This window comes from Pygocentrus nattereri, chromosome 7 (genome assembly GCF_015220715.1).
Source record: "Pygocentrus nattereri isolate fPygNat1 chromosome 7, fPygNat1.pri, whole genome shotgun sequence".
NCBI lineage: Eukaryota > Metazoa > Chordata > Actinopteri > Characiformes > Serrasalmidae > Pygocentrus > Pygocentrus nattereri.
This window is the reverse complement of record NC_051217.1, coordinates 17,986,382-17,994,406: the sequence shown is the minus strand read 5'-3', so window position 1 is coordinate 17,994,406 and position 8,025 is coordinate 17,986,382.

Genomic DNA, 8,025 nt, shown 5'->3' with positions numbered 1-8,025 from the left:
TTTTGCATGGCAGTTGTTTTGGTATACCAGATGGTTGTGAGTTTCGCTGGGTTGATGCTATGGAATCCCAAATGGTTGCTTAAGTGATGCTAGGTGATCACTATGGTACCTTAGGAGGTTGCTGAGGTATTGCTTAGTGGTTGCTATGGTATGCCAAAGCATTCCCAATCAAACATACCATTCTGGTGTCAATATCTCAAACTGTGGGGCACGTTAATCCAGCAGAAAAATAAGAATAAGTAAAAGAAGCAGAAGAATATACAATGGAAAACAGTTGTTGTGCATTGCTTTGCACAATCACTAATAATGTCTTCATGTTTTTGTACAAAGCACAATTAGAACAGGGCCTACCCATATAGAAAAGCATGTTTCACTTCATGCATGACAGTTCAAGCTTAGACTGTTTGAAAATTCACCAAAAAAAACCTACATAAATGCAACACAGTGGATTTGGTGTAATGTGTGTTAGAAGAAGGATGATGCTGAACTCTGCAGAGCAGCAGAGAGAAAAGAACCTAGTTTGTTACTCCCATTTTAGATAATGCAGTCCTATGTTACTGTATTTTTTAATGAGGAAAGCAACCTATACAGAACTAAAATTGTTTGTTTTCACAGTAAAACTAATGCAGTCAACTTAAAGGAGCAGTTGTGTTCTGCAGTTTGTAAAATCTGTAACAAGCCTCCCTGAACCTTATGAGTTTCATTAAGTTCACTAATTCGAATTTTCTGAATTCATTAAGTTGTATCAGTTTGTATTTTTGTTCATCAGCGTTTTCTCACTACAATAACCAGCAAAGATTGTGCAACATGTCACATGGAGAATTTTTGGAGCAAACTCAGAGCTGTTATCTTTGCAAAGGGAGACTGCAAAAGTGTTAAATAACGGAGTTCCAGTAATTGTAGCACACACACACACACACACACACACACACACACACACACACACACACACACACACACACACACATTTTTCTCAAGTGTGTGTATATTTCCTGATAATTTTTTTTTCTTCAATTATTGTACTTAAATTAAAGATTAGATTTTAATATTTTTTAAAAATATTTTGAATAAAAGGTCAAAATGATCAGCAATAAAGGAGGTTTTTATGGCCTGTTTCGCTCATGTCGTAGTTCCATGGCTGGAGAGAAAGCCTGCTCTAGAGACAGAGAAAAAGGACCTTGAAAGAAGTGAGAAGTTTAGTTTGGTCCTTGTTTTTGTTCTCTGATATGTAAATAAAGAGCTTTTTGTTGCACCTGCATAAGTGTCTGGGTGCAGAGCCCCCTTCATGGGCTCCCAGTCAGAGTGCCTCAGTCCCTTTCCAGCCCACCGCCACAGTATATAACTACCGAATTATCAATGTATCAATGTAAGATCACTTTAGTCTAGTTCACTAGTTCACAGAATAGTTGCAGTACAAAATAAAACTTGCAAACTAGTTGTGTATTCAAATTTTACTGCTCTTAACCTAAAGAATATTTAAAGTGTACCTTCATAAACAAAAAATTGGATAAGTATTACATTACATGTGTGTGTATGTATGTATATATATATGTATATATATGTATGTATATATATATATATATATATATATATATATATATATAAAATACGCACACACAGCGTTTATATATATATATATATATATATATATATATATATATATATATTTATATATATATTTATATATATATAAGTATATAACTAGTACCTGTAAGTTCACAGTACAGTTGCAGTACAAAATAAAAGTGATAGTGGACTTAAAAGTTAAAGTGCTCTTTATAAAAGTTTAGTGCTCTTACACCCAAAATATGAAAGTAGGAAAAGGTGAATTCCCCTTTAAAAGCCACACGGTTGGACTACAAGAGATATCTCCGGTTAAGGCCAATACCAGCAAAGCATTTTAACTGCAAGACTGAAAACATGGTGTAGGAGTTTTAAAAAAGCAGGGAAATGAACTGTGCAGCTGAAGGGCTTTGGGCACACCCATGTGGTGTGGTGTGAAGTGAGTCAACTGCTGCTTTAAACCTGAAAGCTACAGCCTGCTTTGCCTGCTTTTTCTGCCAAGTCTCACTCAGTGTCTTATTCTTGGAAATAATTCAGTTCTTTTTTTCTTACTGCGTTTGTTTTCAGTGCTAACTTTGTTATTTGAAAAAGAAAAAAGGCAGAACACACTTCTGGTAAAGGTTTGCTAAGGCAATCATTTTTCACATCACAATTATACTGATCATAAGCTGAGATGTACAAAAAGAGCTTTCAAAGTAACAATAAATGGCAATTTGGAGGAAAACTGATGAAAACTGTGGCAATGTAAGTTTTTTTGTTACAACCTGTGACGTGAGATCAGAAAGCAGACGCTTGCGGTTAGAAACCAATTACTGAAACTTTACTTTGGGGAATCAATAATGCAAAGAGTCGTCAATAAATCAGCATGGGTCAAATCCAAGAGAATCCAAGTGAAAGCAATACTTCACAGTGATCTAGTCTAAAGCCGGGGCTTCTATACTAACATGAGTCACATTAATACTCAGGTGACCTTGACTGCTAATAGGATGGTAAAGAAATATCTGTAGTCACATGAGTTCACTGAGGAGTCTGGGAAATGGATTTCATGTCCTCTGGAGGATTGTCTGCATGAACCCCTCTCCAAAGAGTCCTCGTGGGCCTTGGCACAAGGACGACCAGGATGACCACCAAGCCCCCCATCAGATCCCTGAACAGGGGTATACCCAGAGCTGGCGAGTCACTGAACTGATGGGCGTCGATCTCACTTTCTCTGCAAGTGGTCCAGAAGGGAGACAGGGAGGGCGACCCCTGAGATGTGGAGCATGCTTCTCTGGATGGAAATCCTCAATCAGACCTGGATCCAAGACATTTTTTGCTGGCACCCAACACTGCTCCTCTGGACCAGAGTCCAGTAACCTACAAACAGCGTATACCGGAGCCCCGTCTATCAACTCCGGTGGGGGTCGCGTGATGTCCGGTGACACCTCATCCATAGGTCCTGCAATAATGGGTTTTAACAGAGACACATGAAATGAACGTGAAACTCTAAATCTTAGGGGTAAGTCCAATCTATAGGTTACATCATTAATTCTATAGCAAAATCTATAGTTGTGTGTGACCATGGCCTAGTTGGTACTGGTAAGGGCATTAATTTGCCCGCGGGTAGGCTCCTGCATTGAGAGCAAGTGAGGCATGACTGAATAAAAGAATGAATATCTTTCACCATGGATTCCTACCCGTACCTATGCGAAAGCAGTGTCTGGGGTCTGGTTTTCCCGGGATGTCCTATAGTGACAGAGGACTGTGCCCATGTAATAAACGAAATGACAAAGGCACATACAACTTCTCGAAAGGCCACTGTGTAGGTAGTGACATGAGCTGCTTCTATAGCCTCATCAATTTCCTAACGTAGGTGATATGTTGACATGTGGAGGTAAGATGCATTTCAAGCTTTCTACCTCTGAGCTATCTCTGTCTCTGGTAAATTCTGACCCTAGAAATTCTAGGGTGTCAGCTTAGGTATTATGAGAGCCAGATCTGTAAAGTTATACTGAACTTAAATCATTCAAAAAAACAGGCATCGTCTTGCTTGTCAGGCATTTAATCTCTTAGCATTTCACAGGTAGTCTAAATTCTTGTGATCTGTAAACACGGTAAACGGACGGTTAGCTCCCTCTAACCAATGTCTCCATTCTTCTAAAGCTATTTAACCGCTAATAATTCCCTATCCCCAATACCATAATTTCTCTCAGCAGGTGACATTTTGTGAGAGAACAATGTATAGTATGCAACTTGGGAGAATCTCCTGTCTCGGAGACAGTACCGCCCAACTCCCATCTCTGAGGTGTCTACTTCCACCACAAAAGGTTGTGTGGGGTCAGGATGTTTAAGAATGGGGGCTGTGGTGAAGGCTTCTTTAAGCCTCTGAAAGGCCACATCCGACTGCTCAGTCTACCGAATTTTCTTGGGAGACCCTTTAAGAAGAGACGTAAGGGGAGCAGCAATAGTGCTAAAGTTCCTAATGAATCTTCTATAGAAATTAGCAAACCCTAGATATCTCTGTAGTTCCTTAACTACAAGGCACCATGTGCTTTCCAGGGGCTGACACCTTGCATTTTTGTGTTTTTACTGGCTCTGGTCCGATGTTTTAAAAGATGATCTAACTTAATAGCTAGATTAATGAACTGATCTAAATTCAAGTCATCGTCTTTACAAGCAGTACATTCAGTAGGTCAGGATTGAGTCTAAATATAACCAAAAGAGCAGCCTCATTCCATCCACTACTGGCTGGTAGAGTTCTAAATTCAAAGTAATAATCAACCACTGAGCAATTTCCCTGCTGAAACTTTGCCAATAATTCCCCACTGACCTTTCCTTCATGTGGATGATCAAACAACGTCTTGACCTCTTTCAGAAATTGGACATACGTCATACGGTGGATCCGTAAAAGTCACCAGGGGAGATGACACAGGAGCCATCTGTGTAGCACTGTCGAGTTCAGGTTCTGCTATGCTTAAAGTTTGGAGTTGGCTACTAAATCCTTTGACACTAGCAGCTAGCTGAGCTAACGGACTGTTGTTCTGCTTGCTGGTGAGCCAGTGATTCCAATGAATGAGTTACTCCAGAAAGCACCTGCTGATGTCTGCCTAGTAGCTGTCCTTGCTCTGTCAATACCTTTTGAAAAGCTTCCAGGAAATAATGAACTTGCTGCAAAGACACCAAGTGTCTAGCGCAAGGAAATATATATTTCTTGAATCAAATTATACACAACACTGGCATCACAATCTGCACATCTGCATAATACTTTTTTTGCAAGATATAACTGTGTTTATGTAGCCTGGAGAGTAAATGGTGTGTTTTGAAATTTTATACATGTTTAAATATAATATCACAAATTTTATTTCAAGAGAATGCAAGGAGAAAATGTTCTGCAATATGGGACCTTGATGTTAGTGCTGAGCTGTCATGGAAGTAGGTTAAAAGAAGGACTTAAAAAAAAAATATATATATATATTTTACATAGTTATAATTAAACAGCCAAGACATGTTTGGTGTCCAGATTTAATTTTTTTATTATAGTGCTGGAGCTGCATGTCTAAACTTGGCTGACAAACACTAAAAGGTCACTTGTCACCCATATATTTTCTAAAAAACCAACCCCAAATGTCAAGCTTCTCAACCCACATGCAGGTTCAGGATTTAGACACCTGTTGTCTAAAGTGACTGTATGCAGCGTTCAGCTAAACAGATTTGTTTATTTTTATACTTCACAGTCATAATGTGTAACGTTGGGGAGCAATGAGGCAGATGCATTCGCGGAGATAATTTATTATGGGCAAATCCATATTCAGGGTCAATGAGCCAACATGGAGAGATTGGGGTACAGGTATGACAAAAGAACACAGGCTAAACAAAAACACAGACTAGGAAAAATAACAGGGGCTAGAAGATACAACTTCAAAACATTACCATACCAAACAAAGACCAGTAAGCGACTAGGGAAAACTCAGGGCTTCAAATACAACAGGCAAACAAGACACAGGTGGTAAATACATGTGAAAACAATCAAGGGCAGGGTGTGGAAACAAGGGGGCAGGACAGGGAAGAATCAAAACAAAAAGCATATGTACAAGTAAACAGAAGCACATGGAACACTGGGAGGGGTGAATCGTGACATAATGTGCTACAAATCACATCAACAAATCCATAAGACTAACATGGATGTGGTTTGAGCAGGTTGAAAGGAATATAGGGTGTGTTTATGGGAAAGATTTAGGTGACTGGGGGCTTCTACTTTTTTTGGCAGCATTATCCTCATAGCTCCAGTTCTAAACTGAAGAAGCAAATTTGACACCAAACATGTTGTGGATGATCGACTACATTTTAATTTTACATTTAATTTTTTTTTTTACCTATTCATGGTTGAGAGTGTTATAGGTAAGGTAGTTCCCAAGAAAACTGTCAAAATTACTATAAAATCAACATTTCATACAGTATAAAAACACATGTAGGTTCACTGTTTGTTTTAGATAGTAAATAAGATATTTACTGTATATAATAAATTTCACAACAAAATGAATGAGTTTATTTACATTGTACCAATTTAATTATGCATAAATATTGGAGAAAAAAACAGTGTAATTCCCCTTTCAAATAAAAGCCATCACTTCTATGTTCTATGTTGGCCAAATATGTGTAGCCAGTATACGCTTTAGAAAAAAGGTGCTAAGGTGCTAAACAAAGGGTTCTTTGGGTGATGTCATAGAAGACCCACTTTTTGTTCCCTAAAAAACATGGTTAAAGTGCAAAAGTATAAAGAATCCTTTTGGCACATTCATTTTGAAGAGTGTAGTTCATGTTTGTGATCCATTCCTACCTATGTCACTATTTTGGAGATGTGAGGTTCTGCTATGACAGTGACAGGATGCTTAACAATTAGTACGAGCTAATTGAAGTACTTGCGTTTCTGACATGAGAATGAAGTAATTCTTCACAGAAAGTTTCTTTTTCAAACACAGTCTATGCACAAATATCCATGCTTTTGTCTAAAGATAGTCTAAGTGCTTTTATATAGGCCATTTTAGCTAGTAGACGTTCCTAAAGGACAAAAGAGAGGAAGCGGTTCAGGTCATTTAAGGATAACTTCCTACCATTTTCTACCATTTCCATTTCTGTGGAAATTCCCAGAGGTGTCCACAAACAACATTGTAATCCTGCATATCTGAACTGCAATGGCTCTTTAAACACTTCTTCTGGGATGTGGAAACAGGGAGTGGGGAAGTTCATGGAAAATATAAGCAATTAAATTTCTGTCAACTCATCCTGTTAAAAAATACTGCTGGAATACATTTATACAGGTTATTTGTACTTTATTTTTTTTATTCTAAGTGCCACTTATTCCAGCTTCCAAGGCCAGTTGTTATCTGTATTCAGAAGAGTGTTTGCCTCAGAGTGATAACATTGCTGTTGGATGATTTCTAGTTACACTTAAAAACATATGTGCCAATCCACCAATCATTATTTCCCAAAATTTTATCAGTCTGAGTCACTTTGTATTCTGTACTCTTTACTTGTAGGCTTATTAAAACTTTGCATCAGAAAGGAATACGCTGATCTTACAGCATCAAATACGTTACAACAGTTCAGCAGATTTGAGAGAAAATTTGCCATTTTTATTCCCCGCGTAAATGAACTTGAAGGACATAAGGACATAAGAATTTCCATTTTGTTTATGTCTTAGTTTGTGCCATTAACACATTGCTGGTCATGTGGCTATTTTCAGAAATAGAAAACCTTTAGGGTTGGCTTTCTACCAAGAAACCCCACATACGTAGTTCCCATTTGTGAGGTACAAGAGCCCACAATCATCTTAAGCCCACTAAGGGATGTAAGGCCACTGTAAGGCCTGCAGTCCTTCTCTAAGAACACTTGGATTGAAATGCTTAATATTCTGCTGTGCAAAACTTTGTTTGCATCAGTCATTTAATATAAAACATAACAGAATGGTTTACGCTGGAGACACTGCAACCTTTGATTCCTTTGTTTTTCTAAAAAAAAGTAATCTGCATAACTGTTGTGGTTCCCTGAGATACCCCCCCCCCCCCCCAAAAAAAAAAAAAAAAAAAAAAAAACTTTCTCCATCTCACACCAGAATATCTGCAAGCATATCAGCAGAAAACCACAATGTGTGAAATTGATACTTAGCTCCAGGTCTTTGTGTCCTTCCTTAGTTTACACTGTTCAGTTATTTTGTACTCTCTGTAGGTATAAACAGTTTGGCGATGAAAAACTACAAAAGCACTGAAGCGTATCAGTACCTTCATAGTCTGAAGGTCATCTGTGTACTCCTTCACAAAGAAGGTGAATTTATATTTCTGAAAGCCAAGCCAGCTGCCCGAGCCACTCGGCGTGGGTATTAGTCACAGTCCAGGGATCTGTGGAAATGATGGGGTGCTCCTGCATCGCCGGTTTAGGAAGATCATGCAGTCATGCTGCTGCAATACTGTGGAAGCTAAGTAAGCT